Genomic DNA, 19,731 nt, shown 5'->3' on the forward strand with positions numbered 1-19,731 from the left:
CAGTCGTCTTGAGAAGGCTCTGCGGAGCAGAGAGTGAATGACCCCTTGACAGCTGGGTTCTTCACCTGGAGAGTCCTAAGATGTCGCTGGACCTTTTCTGTATCTTCAGTCAGGTACAAGATACTGGTCAGAGGAAATGCTACCAGCCATGTGGAGATGACATAAAGCTTTACCTAACTATTGCCATATTTAACTATATGACTCTCATGAAAATAGAATAATATCTTCAAACTAGCTTATGGAAGAACAGCTGTCTTACAGCTGAACTAGAACAAGAGAGATGTTATGCTGACAAGCAAAGGAAAATACTGTCAACAATTTGTGCTAATTCCTGTGCCTGAAGGTGCCCATTCATAACTGACCAGCTCAATACTTGCGATGCTAATGTCTCATCACAACAAATACTCCCTTCTCCAACACCCCAGCAGACACCGTTTGACCTTTGTTGATGTGTCGGCCTCAGTTTTTCTAAATTTTTCTAAGGTGGACCATGGCAGGAAGACACTGGAAACACCCACTGTTCCAGAACACAATGGTCTGCCTTACCAGCCACGCCTCTTACTGCAAACAAACACAGCTGCTTTTTTTTTTTTCCCTTTGGACAATTTTCTCTTCTTCCTTGACCTGTAAAACTTGCATTTCTCTCTCCATACATCCCTCTCTCATCAGAAAGGACACAGTGGCTGTGTCCAAACCCAGTCTCCCCCAGTATTGTAATCTCCAACATGTCATCTCCAAGACACTAAAGAAGTCAACCCCCACAAGCTGAGGGAGAAGGCAGGGAAATCCATGCCTCTTATTTCTGCAAAATAAGTGTGAGCTTATAGGTGTAACAGGCACGAGCTGAACACCCCGTGGGCATGAGCACACCTTTAGGGAACGTGGGGTGCTCAGGTGTCTGCCTGCCACCTCTGAACTGCAGGCATCCTTCGGCACTTTGCAGGGTCAGCCACACCAACGTACTCTGCTGAACCCAGTACTTATGGGGAGCTTTAATCCACCTTGGGCGCCAGAGCCACTTTCTGTACAGTCCAGTGTGCCTTGTGCAATGGCATTGACGGTCCTTGCGTGCTTTAAAGTTCTTGTGAGGGTACATTAGTTCAGACTGAGAGGCACTTCATGATTATCAGAAGCTCTACAAGGATCATGGGACGAGAGTTTCAACCTTCCTGTTTATAGGGAAGTTGTGATGTCATTACAGGTTACAAAAGTTCCCTATAACTAAGAAACACTATGTATCAGTAAGTCAAACCAGTTCAAGTATTTATTGTTTGCTGGAAAAAAATAAAGTCAGTAATGTAAACTGGATTGAAAGCTGACTTATCAAAGTATGGTTAAGATCTGTGTGTGGTCCTTCTTTCGTCCTTCCCTCCCCACCCAAATAATAATGCAATGACTTACTCTAAACCCAGCCAGCAGCAGTCCTGCAAACAATTGTGTGATCACATGTGGGACGGAGACTGAAGTTGTGGTGAAAAAAAACCAAACCCCCTACTACTTCCCAAGATGTGCCAGCAGGAATAGTAGTAATATGTATGATAGGTATGTTTTTCTTCAAGATGAAATCATCGGTATAAATTGACAGGTATAATATGACATATAATAATCTCTCCCAATATTTTAGTATTTTGGGGATCCTGGGAACTCTTTTTATTTGAACAGTACAGCCAAGGACCAGCCGCTTGAATTTGTACGTTATTTCACTTATCTTAGGGTTCAGATCACATCAAACTTGCCCTGGCCCAAAAGGCATGAGGCCTGGCTGGCAGTTGCTTCCTGTTGACAGTGAAAACACCCTGCACATCACCGGCTGAAACTTCGGAAACACAGGCAAATAGCTGGCTGGAAAACCATAATTTAGCTTTTCCCAAATAAGTTTGAGTGAATCTCACCCGTTATCCCTAATAAAAATTCTTTTTATTTACTCTCTTTGCAAAATGAAAGATGACTGATGACAAGCAACTGGTGGGGCAGGTTTCCCAGCCACAGCATCAGGCATGCTTGGAATATAGTTGACAAGCTTGTAGTTTCATGTATCGACTCCGTGTGTGAATACTCTTACTATTCTTTGCGTTGTTTCTTGGGTGATGTTGCAACTCTAAGAAAAACAGGAGAAATGGTTATTGAACTGTAAAATGTGATTGTCTGTTTTCCAGCTTGTTAATATCTCTAACACCTTAAAAACATCCAAGAAATAGTAGCTGCTTCCTAGCTCTGGCCTGGTCATTGTTTTCAAAAATTAGATGGCCTCGTAGGTGAAAACTGCCCTCTCTGAGCAGATTGTGGAAGGTGCAGTTCATGTCAGTTTTTTCTGTAAGCAACTGAGTACATAATAGAGAATAACAGTTGGTGTAATAAAATACTTGACAAATATCCATCTATTTATTATTTGTGTGGGAAGGGAAGGAGGACCACACACAGATCTAAAACATACTCTCATAAGTCAACTTTCAATCCAGTTTACATAACCGACATTATTTTTTCTAGCAAACAATAAATACTTGAAATGTTTTGATTTACTGGTATGTAGAGTTTCTTAGAGGAAAGTTTTGTAACTTACAATGATATCACAACTAGCTGTGTTTAGAAGAGTCTTCCACAAAGTCCTTTTACGAAGATTTATGCGTGTAGTGTGAGCTTTAGTGGCATAAGGCTAAGCTCATGCCCACATCTTTGTAAGAGCAAGGCCAAAAATGGTATACTGCTTTTTAGGTAACTTGCCAGGAAAGTACAGCATCATTTCCATTAATTTCCATCAAAACCCCAGGCAGTTTATTTCTTTTAAAATAATGGCTTCACATGAAATTTTAAGAAATAATATTTTAGGTGCACATTTGCTATTTTTTACTTTTCATTTTGAAAGATTATCCTCTTACTTTCATGTTCTGTAGATGCAAATGGTCACTCAACAAACCAAGCATTAGAAAATGTCATTCCATCTATCATTTGTGCTTTAACTTAGGAATTTCACAAAGCCTTCAGCAACTATCCCAACACCCAGTTTCAACCAGAATCCACCCAACCTTACTGTATTGCAGGGCAATGGTTCCTAAAGGCCATATATATCATCAGCACACTTGAAAGCCTGAACCAAGAAATGCTGCCAGACAAAGATCTACGTGATCCTGGAAGTCACACGCAGAAAAAGTAGAAAAAAAAAAAGAGGGACCTGTGATTGTCTTCTCCCACAGACATGAGTTAAAAGATAGATCCTGCAGTATATCCTGAAAGTTGACTGTATTCTCATGGACAGGGAGGGAAATGCATGTCAGGCAGAAGGGGCTATTATAAAAGCATAGATTATAATTGACAAAAATTTCATAGTGCTTGGTGAGTCGGCTAATGTTCCATCACTTGTTTCTCTTAACAAACTGTTACTGGCATCCACACTTTTAAGTGAAAAATAATTACAGAAAGGCACAGAGACATTAATCATTACAATGAAGCCATTAATGCAAAGCAAAATGCGTATTTTCCATCTGAAGAAATAACAATTAAGTAAAAACTCACAGCACGTTCACTCTTCTGTGTGTCCTTCAGCTAATTTGCCTCTCAAAAATTTTGCCTTCAGACTTGGAAAACAATTTTAAGAAGTGTTCAGTTATGAGATAACCTATTGACAAAAAGGGCTTTCAATGCTGCTACTGCAGTCTCATGCTCCACATGCAGTTTTGACCTAAATAAGTTCCCTTTAAGGCAAATAGTATGCCCTTATGCCATTTTCTAGTTACATTTTAACACAGCAAATGGTCCACCTTGTCCTCTAGTTAATTCATGAAGTCAATATAAAACAAAAACAAATCAGCTGCAATACACTATGGCTTCTGCTGTTAGCACAGACAGTGGAGGTATACCAACAATAAATTCTATTTATGACTGATTTTCCCAGACGAAATACAGCTACAATGTCATTGTAATTGCAGAAAGTATTGTGGCAGGAGTTTTCTGCAGGAACACGCACCATGCCATAAAGCTTGTAACCTGCAGGTAACAAAGCTTTTCATTCAGCATCAGTTTGAGAAGGGCTGTTACTTTCACTGCATCGCTCGTTATGCAAAAGCCGCTGTCACAGCAGCCCGGCCTGCCATGGGATAGCAACCTCCAACTCTCAGATCTCACAGGCAAAGACAGAGAAAGACGCAGCCAGCTCCTATTCCCCAGCAGCCAGAGCTGCATCTCCCTCACCCGCAGCAGCATGCCATGGCCTCTCTACCCCTTCGTCACCTCTCACAAGGTCGGGTTTGTCCAGAGCTGGGCAGCTGCGCCTGGCGCAGGGTGGTGGAGCGGAGCAGGTGGCAGGGACAGGCTGGGTCCACAGCTCGGAGACGTGCCAGCCACAGCCTGGCTGCGCAGCCACTGCACCATCATGTGGGAACCTGCTTTCCCTTCTCCCACCCCTCCAAGCTCATGGCAGATACTTGGGATATCGCTTTCAGAGAAAAGAAACCGGAGAGACCCGAGTGGTGTTAGTTCAGGTCGGGCGTTGTTTCCCGGCAGCACAGGAGAAGGTCGTCTGGTTTTCTGGTAGAGCCCTGCTACAGCAGGGACAGCCTCTGACTGTCAGAGCCCCTGAAGCCACAAACGGGAGACTGCACAGGAAAAATAACACGGAGCACAGCTGGACTCTCAATGTCACCGCTAGCCCAAACATCACCAGCCGGTTCATGGTCAGCAGTCAGCAAGCAGGGGAAGGTACCACAGCGGTAATTTATTGCCCTCCTCTCATGTGGAAGGCAGAGCTGCAGAGCTGAACACAAGAGTTCCCACATGGATTAGACAGCTTGACCCGGGCCACAACAAAGACAGAGCACGAGATGGTTTATGGCATGTCCCCAGGAGCTGCTCTCCCCTTGGAGCCTCTTGCAGCATAGAGCAAGACGCTCTTCCCAGACTCCTCTTCAAGCTTTGTTTCCTGCTTGCAGACTTCAGGAGGGAACAGGGCTGGCTGACCACCTCCTCACCGAGTACTGGTGCCTTGCTTCCTCACTCACCGGCTTTCGCTGGTGCCACAGCAGCTTCACCGAAGTTATTCTTCATTCACAGCAGCGTGAGAAAAGAAATGGCTTCTATTCTTTGCGACTCAACATGCTTAAAGTCCTTTATAGATTTGCTGTTTAGGTATCTAAAGCCACAAATTAAAATAAGAATAGGATCAGGCTTAAAATAAAGGCTAGTCTGTACATATGTACATTTTATGTTATTGAGCCAACATCATGTCGACCATTACATAAAATCTTATATTTTTAGTTACGTGTATTCTTATTGCCAGTCTAAATATTCAGACTAAATATTGTTAGAATACTATTTGCTTTGCCATTTATATATGTTCTTCATTTTTTCCCCCAGTGTGAGAATTCCAGGCAGTTGACAGCTGAGATATTGTTATTCAATATAGAGATTAGATATTAAATCTCATCATGGTGGAGAAGGAAGGTGTGTGTAAGGAAGACAAATTACAGTTTTGTGACTGAGAAGTGCATCTCAGTGAGACTCAGAAAAATCTGGTACTGCTCTTACCCTTGCTACATTTGCCATGCAAACCTGCAGACATTCTTTGTTAGTAGTACAAAGGAAAGATTTTCTTAACTTACAGCAGTCTCGTGAGATACAGGCAATCCCTCATGAGATACAGGCAATTGCTGGGCATTCAGATGCTCTGAAAGAGTGATGGAGAGCAGATAAACTCAGCTTAGGTCTAGCAATCAGGAGATTATTCCTGACTGACTTTGGAACAAATTCAGGTGTGATGACAGTGACTAACAGGAAATAAGTTGGTGAAATGCAGGATTTGATTACATGGTTCAGAAGTTATTTCAGTTTTCTGTGCAGACAGCCAGGCTCCACAATACAGTTAAGTTCAGAGATCCCATGCAGGAGCCAGACCTGCTAGCTTGCAAATCGAAGTGGTACAGCTGCCCATGCCTAAGCTGGCAGGCTCAGGGGAAGGCTAATGGCTCAGTTACCCTCCTGGAGTCCAAACTACCCTCCATGACCAGTACTGGGCTGGGCTGTGGTGACATACCAGCTCTTTGGTGCTACCTACAGGATTTCCAGTGTCGCTCAGCGGAGCGTCACGTAGATGTGCACCAGGAGTAGTTTGCACATGGGACAAGCTTCCCATGGAGAAGCATGGGAACGCAACACCTACAAGGAGAGCTCTAGATGGAAGAATGATCAGTGGCACAGTAAAAAGGAGAGATCAGGCTTTAGAAGCATCTTTCAAGTAAAAGACATAAAGAGCATCTCCCAGGCTGCCCCTGCCCTAGTTCATCTCCTTCCTTTGAGTGATCCCACTCTTCCCTGCCCTGGCTGTGGGTGACCTGGGACCTTTCCTATCATCCCTCTCTCATCCTCCTTGCCAGTGACTTACCACTGTGTTCCCTATCTTCCCTTGCTGGACCTCCCGCCCACAAGGTACCTTCCCTCCTCTTCCCTCTCTTTGCAAGTGCTAGAGGGCTCTCTTCACTCCACTTCTATCAGAGGATACAGCCCCTTAGATTAGAAAATGCTGCTTCTGTGCCCAAGTGCATCATTTGGAATCGATGGCTGATGCCACCTTTGAATATTCAGCTCTAAATTGCAGCAAATTTGTAACACTGGAGATCAGCTGGCGCAGGAAAGAAAGGAAAGAAGGAAAGAAAGAAAGAAAGAAGGAAAAGAGAGGGAAAAGAAAGACAGAGGTCCATCTGAAAGGATGTCTATGCAGAGAGGTGCAGGCAGAGTTTAAGCTCTCTACCTTTCCCCCAGGTTAGCTGGACACGAGGTAGTTGAGAGCAGAAGCTGCCGCGGTGCACTGGTCCAACCGTTCTGCTGTCTGGGTCAGCTCTGAGCACAGCACCGAAGAGCTCGTGTCTGCCTGCATGGATCCGCCTGGACATATCCTGCGTCTCCCCTTGTCACGCAGAGCTGCAGAACGAAGTGGTAGATGCAGCCTTTCCTGTTTACTCCTCTGGGTGTGGTACATCAACCGCTCCTGGCCCTAATATTAGAAAAACAGTTAGAGTTGGGCCACAGGATGTGTAGCTACTCTCTTGTGCTTGGTCAGTTAGGTGTTTTACAAATATTTCCTACAACACTCCAATTCTGCTCATAACCGATATTGCAATCCCCTGTGTTCGGGTGCAAGAACGCTGCAGTGAAACTCAGCATTAGTCTGTCCTAAAAAAGCACAGCTAGAGACAAAAGGTTTTACAAAAGATTGCCTTTCAAAATTAAAACTCCTAGGGATGTCTGGCGGGTTTGCTTTTACGTATGAACCGATTAAACCACATCCATGTCTTGTAGCCTTGTGGAAGCAGTAAAGGGGTCTGATGAAGCCACAGAAGAACCATTTTGAAGTAGGATGGCTCAAAAGCGAAGCCCTCGCTACTAGAATCCCTGGGTTCGTAGTGAATACGTACCCTCTTATTTTAGCAAGCGGACAAGCATTTTTGAACAGTTGTATTTCTGAACACTGTTGTACTTTCCACATAATTTAATTAATATACATTTGGCAAGTCTTGCCTTCTCTAAAACTATGGATAGTTTAAGGGAGGAACATTTCCAGTGTATTGGTTATAATTTAATGAGCATACTTACTTGCAGTGTAATTGATTTGAAGAAGTAAGAATGGCTCAGAGACGTCATGGGGGGGGTGTTCTTCTTTTTTGGTTGCTAATTTGGGGGGTTTTTTTGTCATTCAAGGTAAACAAGATACATTTTTATGAAGTCTATATCCTAATATAGTTACAGAAGAGTGCATTCATTTCTCAAAAAGCTTATGCTATCAATGTCATATTTATTAACTTGCAATATTGGGATAAAACAATATGAAAAAGCTCATAACGTATGAAGATCTACAGTCAAAACCAGAGTATGGCTATACTGAGTTTGGGGGGGAATTTTACTATGCTTTGTAGCATAACTGACTCTTTCTTGTGCTAACTCTTGCTACATAAACAGTCAGGCAATCCCATACCCTGAGGGCCAGATCTCTTTGTACTTGCTTACCTTCAAAATCCATGAAAGAACAGTGAATTTACACAGGGCTACCCACAGTTGCAAAGTTAAGCATGTGCAGGATAGCAGCCTAAAAATTTACTGTAAGATAGATAGCACTGTAAAGATTTGCAATAAATGAGCATGTCAGATGAGGCCTGATCTGAAACATTAAAATATAATTTTCTATTTTAGTCAATTGTCATTGAAGCTATAATGGAAGAGTGCATCCTAAGCAGGCATCTAAAGGAAAAGGCATCATTCTAAAAAGTCAAGCAACTTTTCCAGTTATAAGAAATGCCATGGAAAGAAAGTTAAATACAAAGAAAAGAGAAAGCTAAAAAGAATAGCTAAGCAGAATAACTGGTTATGAGTTTTGCAAAATCCTTCAAGATTTAAAAAATATGTAGGAATTTTAAAAATATTTAGGAATTTATCAACTTTCAGAAAAATAGATTTCTTCTAAGTTATCCATATTAAAAACATTTCAGCAAGGGGAGCAAAGATGCTGGTATTGCATGGTAATATCGTAGATGCTTGAAATTTGCAGTACAAAACCAGTATCTCCGGGACATTCAGAGAACAGATGTTCAGAGGCAGTCAGCTGCTTGGAGTACTTACAAATCAAAACCGTATGAGAAATGTTATAGCTGCTGATGCTCACAAGAAAGACAGATTCTCTTTTGTGGATTTTTTTAATGTCAGCTCTAGTAATCCTTGATGATCCTATAGATTCAGAAAAATCCTAATATCCTGAGAAAACTCAGGAGAGATATGCAAATGGGAAGTAATTTAGTTATCAGCATTCCTAATTTAAAAAAAAAAAAAAAAAAAAAGAATTGTGAGGAGCAGAGTTTCTGAAGTGTGGTTTCCCCACATTTGTCTGTTGTCTGGATACCGGGGTGCCCACAAGGGATTGAAGGAACATCACAGACTCTCTGGCCCCAGTGAGAGCACTATTTTGGTCTGTCTCTACCTGCACAAGACTGGCAGAAAGCCTTAGTCAAAAGGGTTCTTCTCTTTTGAAAACTTTAAGGCATTGGCATTACCTTTTACTTGGTGCAGCCACTCAAGGCAGTGCACAGCGATTTCATATCATCACTGAAATATTTTTTTCTTCCTTGGTAGATCCACTGGTTTCTTCTTGCTTTCTGCAGTCCAATGATTACTGATGGACAAGAATCAGCCTGGTCATCCCTCTTTCTTTTCCTGGAGTTCTGTCCTACAAGCTGGGCAGATGGGTATTGCTCAAATTCAAGAAGCACTTGCTTGTAGCTTCTCCTGATCATCTGTGAAATTTAGCATCGTATATAACAGGGAGAAAAAGCACTATAGCTGCCATAGCAGCTATTAGCCAAATCCTATGTTAGCAGTTAAATTAAAGCTGAGAAAAATCTTCATGCTCAGGAGGAAGAAATTAGCATCCAGTAGGCAAGGCAGCTATATTAAACCAGATACCCATCTCAGCAGCACCAGAATTAATTAGGAGTAATTGCAATCTACTTCTGCACTGAAGAGAGTAATTTTTTTTATGATTATGTATTTTCTTATCTTTATGTTTCAGCCTTTAAGATTATGACCACATTTTTAAATGTTACTTTGGTTTGATAACTGCAGATGGTATCTGAGGATAGACGCCATGTATTAGGACTGTTCTAGATAAAACATCCTACACAAAAATAAATATTGAGATTAAAAAATAAAGTGCCCCCAAATTAGGAAATGTCGCAAGTAAGATAGCCTACACAATGTTATTTCTGTTCTGTTATGGGCACAAAGGCTGAAAAATGAAAGGTAAAAATGAATCCTTTAATATTCAGCTATATTTGCTAAAGTGATGGAATGTAGCAGATCATCTGCTATTTGGTAGATGCAACCTTACTCTGTAAAAATATGCACAGGCACAGAGGTGCACTTTCTTTATGATTAAATGATTATGAGAAAATACTTACCAATAAGACTGTAAAGAAGAAGAGGTGAAAGTATAAATCATGGTAACTTGTCTTTTAAACCAGCACACTCTCCACAAGGTCGAAGGATGTAGTTGGTGAAATAAAGGGCAAAAGCTTGCAGTGAGCCTGCTCTCACAAACCTCCAGAGTGCTATAGTAAGTTCAGCAAGCTGCTTATCTGTAGTCTGGTCTGACTTCAAAGGGTTTGGAGATTTTTTAACCATATTTCTAAATGTAGCTTACTTGTACTTCCACAATACTAAAATACCAGCAAGAAAAAAATAATTTTTTCTTTTGCAATGCTTTTGCACATTTGTGCAAATTTAAATAACTGTGTAGCCAGGGAAGTACAAATAAGGCCCCCAGTTGCTGCAGTGAACTCTGCTCTGTAACTGAATCAGTGTACGCAGATCTCGGGTCTGAAATTAGATGAAATGCAAAGACTGTTGTGCTCATGTATAGCTGTGCTGACTATATTGGTTTCCTCGTGAGTAAAGATACATATCAACATACTGCGCTAATGACAGGGCTGGTCTGTAATGAAATACCTCACAGTAAAGAACAGTTGTATGTTAAAGAAAGGGGAATATAGAAAGGAAAAAAGCTCAGCTGCTCCATTTTTCCAGTACTGCTCAAGACATTAATTACAGAAAATGAGGCACCTAAAAATATCTGAATATTGATTTCCTCACAGTGCTGACGTTATCAGTTATGCTTGTTTCTCTCCAGTGTATCTGTTTGCCCAGTTCTGTTGGTCTTTTACTTCTGCCGCTTGACAGCAGAAGCGGAGGATGTTACTGTCTCAGTGTTAGTTGGTAAACGGATGCTTTTCAAAGCAACAGCTGCACTTCCACAAAAAATTTTAATTTTCTTTTACAATTTTACAATGAGATAAAGCAGCTGGAATGCTTTGGAGATAAAGGAGCTCATGAATAATTCACCTGACACCTTTATACTGAAGTATAGCTGTCTTCATTAAATAAAATTGCCTCCTGTCAAGGGCATTGAGAGGGTTTGGGGAGGAAGGCAAAGTTGTTTCCACTTGAGACCTCAGATAATGACAAGGTGGAAACTGATGTTGGTATCGTTTTGCAACTTTCTGTTTATCATTACCCTTTAGATCATTTCAATTCAAAAAACACTTGAGTTCAATACTCTGGAAAGTAACACAAAGGAAGAAGACTTCAGCAGGTATGTAGGTTACAAATGCTTATGGCCAGCAAAAAAGAACAGATTATGCATGTTTACACAGACGGCTAAAATCCCATACCACAGCACATGAGGTATTTTACCCATTTTTTAGTATGAGGTGGTGCTGGACACCCTCCCAAGTGTACTGAGGGGCTGCTGGGGAGCCCCGGCCGGTGGCCTGGGGTCCATTCCAACCCTGAGGGGCTGCAGCTCCTGAGCCGTGGGCTGTGAGCACCGGCCTGAGCTGGGCTTTGTTCTGATCCAGCCAGATCCTTGGCATTCTTGTTCCCCCCCGCCCCAAGGCAGAGCATAAACTGAAGGCACTTATCCTCCTTGCTGTCTCACTGGCAGCATTACCAGAGATGCCCCTTGGGATAATTGCCGCAGAGCAGGAGTGCCAAGCTGGCTCTGGCTCACACAGTGCCGGGATGGAAGGCGCAGGGGTCTTTCTCTGGAGGTGGAAGAAGGCTGCGGGGATCTGAAGTGAGGTAAGAGCCTGCTGCTCTCCTCCAAAATACCTACCTGTTCGGACCCAGAAACACGTTTCAGCTCTCAGGCAAGGCCCTAAAGCTCATAAAGCACAGAAATGTTACTGCTGGCAGGTGTAAGGGAGCAGGCAAATGTCTTAATCAGGTAGCAAATGATGTATTTAATAAATTGCACAGACAGAAAAGCTGGGACAGGGTCTACAGCAAAGAATGGGCCTGAATTGCCAGCAGGAGAGGCACAGCCCTTCAGTCAGGGTCTGCCAAGAGGGAGATATATGGAGGAAGCTGTATCAAGGTATTCATGAAGAAACAAAAAAGTCTGGGGGAGCTGGTTGAGAAGTAACAGTGAGCTACCTCCTTCCAACCAGGGAAGCTGCAAATGAGTCTGGAGTAAAACAGTGTGAGAATCTGCAGGCTAGTTCTTCAGAGGAACTCCATGTGTGGACGACTACTACACAATTATGAATGCCTTGCTAATGTATTGCTTACCAGCAAAGTTGCATATACTAATGCAGAAAAAGGCACGCTTATACCACACACTGTTTCAGAATAATCCTGTGTCAATAGAGTCACCTGGGGAGAGGATACAAAATCCTCATTAACAAACAGTTTCTGTTTGCCAGTCAACTCTGATGAACGTATAGAGAGCTTGACCACTGTAAGTACTGAGTAAAATAGAGCATATGTCCATATTGCAATCAGTACGTGACTGCAGCTTGCAGGGACAGTCTGGAGTGAATTTCTGGGCAGATGATCTGGAGAAAGATGTTGCAGCAGCTCGGTGTGGCCAGCTACAAATGTTTACCTGGATTCTTAAATGGGCTTTGCAGCCTCTAGTTACTTACCTATATGGCAACACCTATAGTCTCTCTAGCTAGCCTCAAGCTAGCTTCACTGTATCTACTTAAGGGTCTTTGTTATTCAGGGTTTTTGCCATGAGCTATGTGACCTGACCACGTTCCCACAGCTGGTGAACAAAGGGTGAATACTGTGACTATAGCACCACTAAATATCTCCCACTAAGTATTTTTTCCCATTTCCACCCCTGATGGTGTGTACTTGTGCATATTCCAAATAACTGCAGCCTTCTAGACCAAGCTACTGTATTGAAAAGACAATTCTACTATCTACCCCAGCTAGATACAAGGGGCATAGCTGTTCACACTGGGCAGCTTTTGGCCAGCTTTAATGATACCTCTTCTACTTGCAGACACTTTTTGATGACAGTGCATCACTGCTATTTTGAGTCAGCTTGAGTTTGGTGCACGTAAAGAATTTTGCTCACAGTGATTCAGCTGCAGTGCTGTTAGCAGCTTTAGCCTGGACAGTGCTGCCAGCAGAAACCTCAGGAGCAAGGATAACTGACATGATACCAAGAGCAATGCAAAGCTGTTGACAAATAAAGCTCTTAGTACCACTGGCTGCGCTAAGGATGGAAAACTTCCTGCAGCTTCCTTGGTACTAGCATGAATGCAAAGTCATTCTCTGGGTTTTCAGATTGTCTGGTTGAAGTTAAGAACGCTATGGGAGGCTGCTGGGTGATGCCGTCTGGCAATGTCCCCACACTAAAAATACAGGGGAATATAACTGCTATTTTTGGGGGCACAGTTTTCCTTCCATTCTCCATGGATTGTATGCTGTGCCTATATAGTGCTGAATGGGAAGTATAGCACCTCTTTTTTCACTGAATCTCAAAACTTCTTTGGTCTGGTGTCTTTTTGTTGGTGAATGTTTTTGCTCCTAGCTACATTTCTGTGAAGGTGTTTCATGGCCTTAGCATGCTATCAATTACAATTTATTAAATCCTATTAAATTCCAGTTCCAGAACTCCACAGCACTTGCTGGTGTAAAGCTTAGTTAGATAGGTCTTCATCCAGCTGCAGGCACAGATATACTCTGAGTACTTCTAGCCTTCACTTTCCCCTGAGAAAATTACTTTGCAGCATGCTGTGACCCCTATGTGTATTTCAGCATTACTCTATGCAATAAACCAAACCTTAGCTGCTATGCAGCATATTTACTAACATTTGTAAGGAATCTCCTCCTCTTTTTCTTTTCTCTTCGCTCAGCAGCAACAACTGTGCCAGAAGGGATTTGGGTTTTTTATCTCTTTCTTTAACACAAATTCTCTCTGCTAGTTAGAATTTCTGGAGTGATCAAACATGACCCTGTTAGCAGGGGTCTGGTCCAGAAAGATCACCTAGTAGGCATTATCAAGGTCCTGCTGCATTCTAAACACAAAGAAATGAGAATCCTGAATAGTATTGCGCCTTCCTGTACAGCACCAACTCTCAAACCAACTTGCTGCCTAGCACTTGCAAGACTTCAGTGGCAGCAGCTGACTGCTTGCTTTCCTCTGAGACAGTAGCTACTATGGCACTTCTTCAGGCTTCCTGCATGCTGCTGTTATCCCAGAAAAACAAAAGGGGCAGGCTGATGTCTGAAAAAAAAATGGCATATTGCCACATGGCTGCCCTACCCCAATTGCAAAAGGTCTTTACACAGACTTAATCTTGTATTGTTATGTGAACAATACACTTAGTGCCATTATCAGTTGCTTAGAAAAATACTACTCAAGTATTGTAACATGTGGTTTAGTATTCTTTTATCCCTTCTTAGGAGGAGGGTTCTGTGCTTTTAATTTTAGCATGACTTTTTTTTTTCCTTGCTATTAAGTGCCTATGTTGCTACTTATTTATATCATATTACAAAGGCTTTGTTGAATAAGTGTGCCTGGGATTTCTAGTGACAGGTGGTGAAATTTATTGTCCTTAATTCTTTTACGAGTTCAGTCCCAACGAAACTGGGATTCTTCTGTGACCACCCTCTCTGACCACCATCTCAAACATATATATGCCATAAGACACAGCACTACAGGAGAGGCTGTGGGTCACTGTAGCAGTCTAAGTAAAGGCTGAGGGAAGAACCAGGTTTCACCTCTTTGAGGCCCTCTTTTTCTCTGTGGTTGATTGTGAGAATGTGCTACTTTACCCCTTAACAACTTGTGGTAAGTTCTTCCCTTCCCTCTCCCTGAGCGTATGGAGACAAAGGAATGTTTCCACATTTCTGCCCACCACCTCATATCTTTGTGTTCCACACGTTACCAGAATATTTCTCTTTGAACTCTTCTGTAGAATCTGAAAATGTGCTAGGCCTTAATAAAACACATACAAGATCACCAGTATACTGCCCCTAGATAATTTCATTGTGGAGCCAAGTAAGTGGGGAGGAGAGACTGATGAATGACTCTATGGCCACACATGGGAAAGAGGGAAAAGTGTTTCCAAATGTTCTGTTAAAACCTGTAACGTATTTTTTAAAATTCTCACATTTCAAGTCAAAATCCCCTGAGACAGAATTTCTGACCTTCACTATCTTTAACTGCTTGTTTCCACATGTGCCACTGCCAAAATGCTGAGTAGGCATTTGAGATTTGCCTTCAATACGCCATTTTAGCTTACAAGATGCTTACTGGGAATCTAGACCCTTTGTCCTGAAATAGGTGCAATTTCACTGCAAATACTAAGCAAAGCATATAATGCTACCTGAGCAAATGCCACTGAGGCGTTACAGATGATAAGGTATCAGCATACTTAAGAAATATAAGCAAAGAGCACTTGAAAGTTGATCAAAAAGCTGTATTCCTTTCAATAAAAAATATAAAAGAAATAAGATAATTTATGTCTACAGAGGCCAGTAGTATCATGCAATAGGAGTGGCTCTGTAGAGTAAAGCAATTAAGTTTGAGGACCTTGACTCTATGCTAAATATATTTGTGGGTTTTTTTTTTTAAATTAGTTTAGATTATCTCTTGTCTGGTTCTGTATGTCTGACCCCCTCATTGGCAGATGGAACATATTTCTGATTTAGTTTCACTCAGAAAGAATCCAGTTCATGTGCTCTGTGACCAGTCTGCGGTGTAAACCAATGTGCACTAAGTGGGGACAATCAGAAGGTTTGCTTCAAAAGTTCACTCCTGGTCCAAACTAAAATGTTAATGTTAACCCCGGAAGACTTACAATCAGGGTTTTGAAGCAACTCTTTTGGGAGGTAACCCAAATTAAAAAACAAAAACAAAACCAAAAACATTATCTGAAAAGTTATCTATCCCTTTTTTTCCTACTTGCTTGTTTCACCTGGGCACAGCTCTCCTACAAGCATTCACAAAGCCACTTTGTGTCTCTTTCAAATTCTCTTTCTCCGTTATCTCTGCTACCAGGGAGGTTGCAACCATGAGAACTGCTTATTTTGCTCACCAATAATTGTCACCTTGCGCAGTCCCATTTTCCTGTATCCAACTGTCTTATTCTCAAAATCTAAGAGTAAGACGCATCTTCGGGTCAATAACTGATGTCTTCCTATGGTGTTTGTAGAGTGCTGACAGAATCAGGAGGGGATCCGTGGCTGTGATATGCAGATGTAATGATAACACATAACTAATAACAAAGCCATCCTGGCATCCAATGTACTGCATCTGTGTCACTCTTACAAAAAAGAAACCAGGTTATTCACACCCTTCTTAACTTCCCATGTGCAATGTTTTTTTAACGTGAGAGATAGCCAAAAATGACTTCTCGCACAGAAATATGTTATCATGTGGTCTGTACTTGTCTCCACAAGCTTCAGCAAAACCCAGGTCCTTCTTAAGAAAGAGGGCAGAGGTGTTAACAGTTGCCACTGCTCTACTGTTCCCCCAACGTACCTCACAGCAGAGACTAAAGGAGAAACACAAAACAATAAAGCCAAACGTTAGCATTCCGGGCATGTGGCTAGAAACTTGAGCTAGGATTAGCAGTCAGCAGTTCTGATTCCCTAAATTACTTTGGCCGAGTTGCTTAGGCCCTGTTTGCATTAGATTTCCAGCTGTATGGAGAAATAGTTCCAATGTGAAGGCTTAGTTTTTTCTAAAGCCCCTAGTGTTAGGGATTTCCTCAGTTGATGGATGCTCAGTCTCAGACACCTTTTAAAGAGGCTCTCTGCAGTATCTCAAATCACAAGATGCTTTTAAAATTCGGGTTTTACTTAATTTGATCCAGTTGTGCTGTCTCTCAGCAAAGCAGCAATTTTGTTAAAACCTTTTTCCTTTAAAAAAACTCTTTGAAGAGTATTTTAAATGCATGTCAAATAAGGTCTCAGTGGTGTCCCATGACACTGTGAGTCCCTGTACTCATATTTAGCTCAGTTGCCTCCCACTAAAGTCCTAGTTATATATCCCATTTATACCAGTAACTAAGTAGAAATTTTAAAGCTTTCCTCCCATGCCAGCAAATGAAAGCACGTGAATGGAGTTTTCACCTTCTTTCTCAGTTTCCTCATCTGCAGAAGACAGACAAGTGGCAGAGAGTCGTGGTTTCGGCTGGGATAGAGTTAATTTTCTTTCTAGTAGCTGGTACAGTGCAATATTTTGGATTTAGTATGAGGATAATGTTGATAACACACTGATGTTTTCAGTTGTTGCTAAGTAGTGTTTACACGAAGTCAAGGATTTTTCAGCTTCTCATGCCCAGCCAGCAAGAAGGCTGGAGGGGCACAAGAAGTTGGGAGGGGACACAACCAGGGCAGCTGACCCAAACTGGCCAAAGGGATATTCCATACCATGTAATGTCATGCCCAGTATAAAAACTGGGGGGAGTTGGCTTGGCAGGGGATTGCTGCTCGGGAACTAACTGGGCATTGGCCAGCAAGTGGTGAGCAATTGCACTGTGTATCACTTCTTTGGTATATTCCAATTCTTTTATTATTATTATTGTCATATTATTATCATCATCACCATCATTATCATCACTATTTTCTTCCTTTCTGTACTATTAAACTGTTCTTATCTCAAACCAGGAGTTTTACTTTTCCCACTGATTCTCTCCCTCATCCCACTGGGGCGGGGGGGAGTGAGCAAGCAGTTGCGTGGTACCTAGTTGCTGGCTGGGGTTAAACCATGACACTACTACTAGCTGGCTGTTCAGGGAACTGAACACTCCAGACACAGCAGCAAACTAGCAGTAAAGTGCTAACACTATTGACTTGCATGGCCTATGGTGCAACCTCACAATTGGTGCAAACTAATCTGAAACCAGAGCCTGAATGGAGCTGTCCCTGCTCTTGCCCTTGGCCATGTGCTCCCCTGCATGCCAGGTTTAAGGCCAGGAAGACATGCAGTGAGGATGCTTAGCGTGATCATCTGGCTGAAAATCAACTCTGCTGAAAAAAATAAATCAACTAAACTGGGGACCTGACTCAGCTCCCCATTGACCACATGAATGTTAGCGCTGACACAAGGGCAGGGGCAGAAGAGTGGCTAGCAAGAGGGGAGACCAGGTCTGCTCCTTTTAGCATTATTATGGTCTTAGACTGGCTTAAGCTGTTAATAAAAACATACTCTGAAACGTATTGCAAAATGGCATTAACAGCATGATGAACTTTGAACTGGCCCACAGGGAATAAAAGACAGACTGCTAATTGCAGAACATGTTCAAGTCCAGTTCTGACATGACAGGGCAGTGCCACTATCTTTCTTTTCTCCCATTTCTGAATATGTGGCTATGTTGCTTTAGCTGCAGACACTACCGGGAGTAACTGGGAGTAAACAGCAGCAAACTTTATTTGCCGGATACTCCTAAGATGCTTGGGTACCCATCAGTTTTAGAACCGACCTGGTCTCAGCAGATCTTCTATCTGCCTGTTCCTTTTTCCCTTGTATGATGTCCCTAACACATTGTGAATCCATAGTTAAATCTGGCCCCAGCCTCTGCTTCCCAAAGTAAAAAGCTGTACAGCCATCTGACAACACCTATCCATTACTACATACTCTGTGCAGTACTGTGGTTCTCAGTATTCAAAACACTTGGAAGGAAGACAGCATGTAAAATTCAAGATCTCTAGAGCTTCTGAAGACTGCACCTGAGGGTGTTCTGCCATAATGACTGAGTAAATCAAACAGAACAAACAAAAATCTTCATTACCACAGAAACTGATCAGTGAGCTAAAACAGCTTTGCATGGTTCCTCTCTCAGTGGATTTACCTCTGAGATATCCAGAACCTTGAAGATAATGCTGTTATTAATTGCTTCAAGTCTCAAAAGAGTAAGAGTGAAGAACAAAGAAAGAAACCATATGGTGACCTCAGAGAAGTCTCTGAAAAAGAAGGCCAGGCAGCTCAGGTGGGGAGACATTCCCGAAGATTAGAAGGCAAGAGCTGAGATCAATTTCCTTCACTGAATACTTGCAGAGGCTTTTAAGCCCTGGAGTGGAAGATGAAGAGGAAACGGATTATAATAAACATCTCCCTTTCACCTTCTTTGGCACGGAAGGCTTAGACTTTCCTGTGCTTGACGATGCTTCAGCACATCATTGAGAGCAGCAGTTTGCCTTGACTCCTTTCCATATAACTGAAACCAGCAGCTTCTGGGTTATAGTCTCCTCTGATTCCCGTGACCCAGACACAGGCTTGGAACTACCCTATTCCTGCTGCCCAGGTTCCTCCAAGATCACAAGGAGGGAGGCCAGGGCAACAAGCAACGAGGAACTCCACTGAGCCAAATGCTGGAAGCTCCAGAAGTCTCCTTCCATTTTATTGAAAATCTCCCTGTTGGCACTCATTTAAGCATTTATACTTTTAGGAAAATACATTGTTTGTTGTACAAATTTGCACGTCTGTTACTTCTATCAAAAAGCTGAAGTATTTTCCGCTGAGCAAAATATTCTCTACCATTTCTTTTAATATCCCTACAGGTCTGCAGACTCCACATATGGGCAATAATCTGTCCAGGCCAGTAAGGCTGCAGAACTGCGGCAGACTATTCAATGAAAGCACATCTGACATCTGCTTGGAAATGTATAGCATGCAAACCAGCACATACTGCAGCACTGTTTCATAGGATGACCTGTTAAAAACTAGTCACATATTCCCCTGCTCCTCAGTAATTTCACCAGTTCCATTACTCTGTGCAAAATTAATAGAAGTGTACCAAGCGAGTTATGTAAATGTTGATATCTATGTCTCAAATAATTTACCTGCCATTCTATATGGAATTATTAAAAAAATGCACAGAAAATGCTAAGCAAATGCCACAGAGCATGGAAATAGCCCAGCAAGCCTCAGTGTTGAGGGAATGCTGCTGTGTCCATGGC

General features: G+C 42.2%; 1 long non-coding RNA gene across 1 annotated transcript; it reads right to left on the reverse strand.

Annotated features, from left to right (window-relative positions):
* Window positions 1-2,739: 2,739 nt before the first annotated feature.
* On the reverse strand, window positions 2,740-13,791 carry LOC138681935 (uncharacterized). Its single transcript, XR_011322162.1, has 2 exons — window positions 5,592-13,791; window positions 2,740-5,122 (listed from the first exon to the last, which is right to left on the reverse strand). It is a non-coding gene; the product is annotated as an uncharacterized lncRNA (long non-coding RNA).
* Window positions 13,792-19,731: the final 5,940 nt, after the last annotated feature.

The sequence above is a fragment of the Haliaeetus albicilla genome, chromosome 25 (genome assembly GCF_947461875.1).
Source record: "Haliaeetus albicilla chromosome 25, bHalAlb1.1, whole genome shotgun sequence".
Taxonomy (NCBI): domain Eukaryota; kingdom Metazoa; phylum Chordata; class Aves; order Accipitriformes; family Accipitridae; genus Haliaeetus; species Haliaeetus albicilla.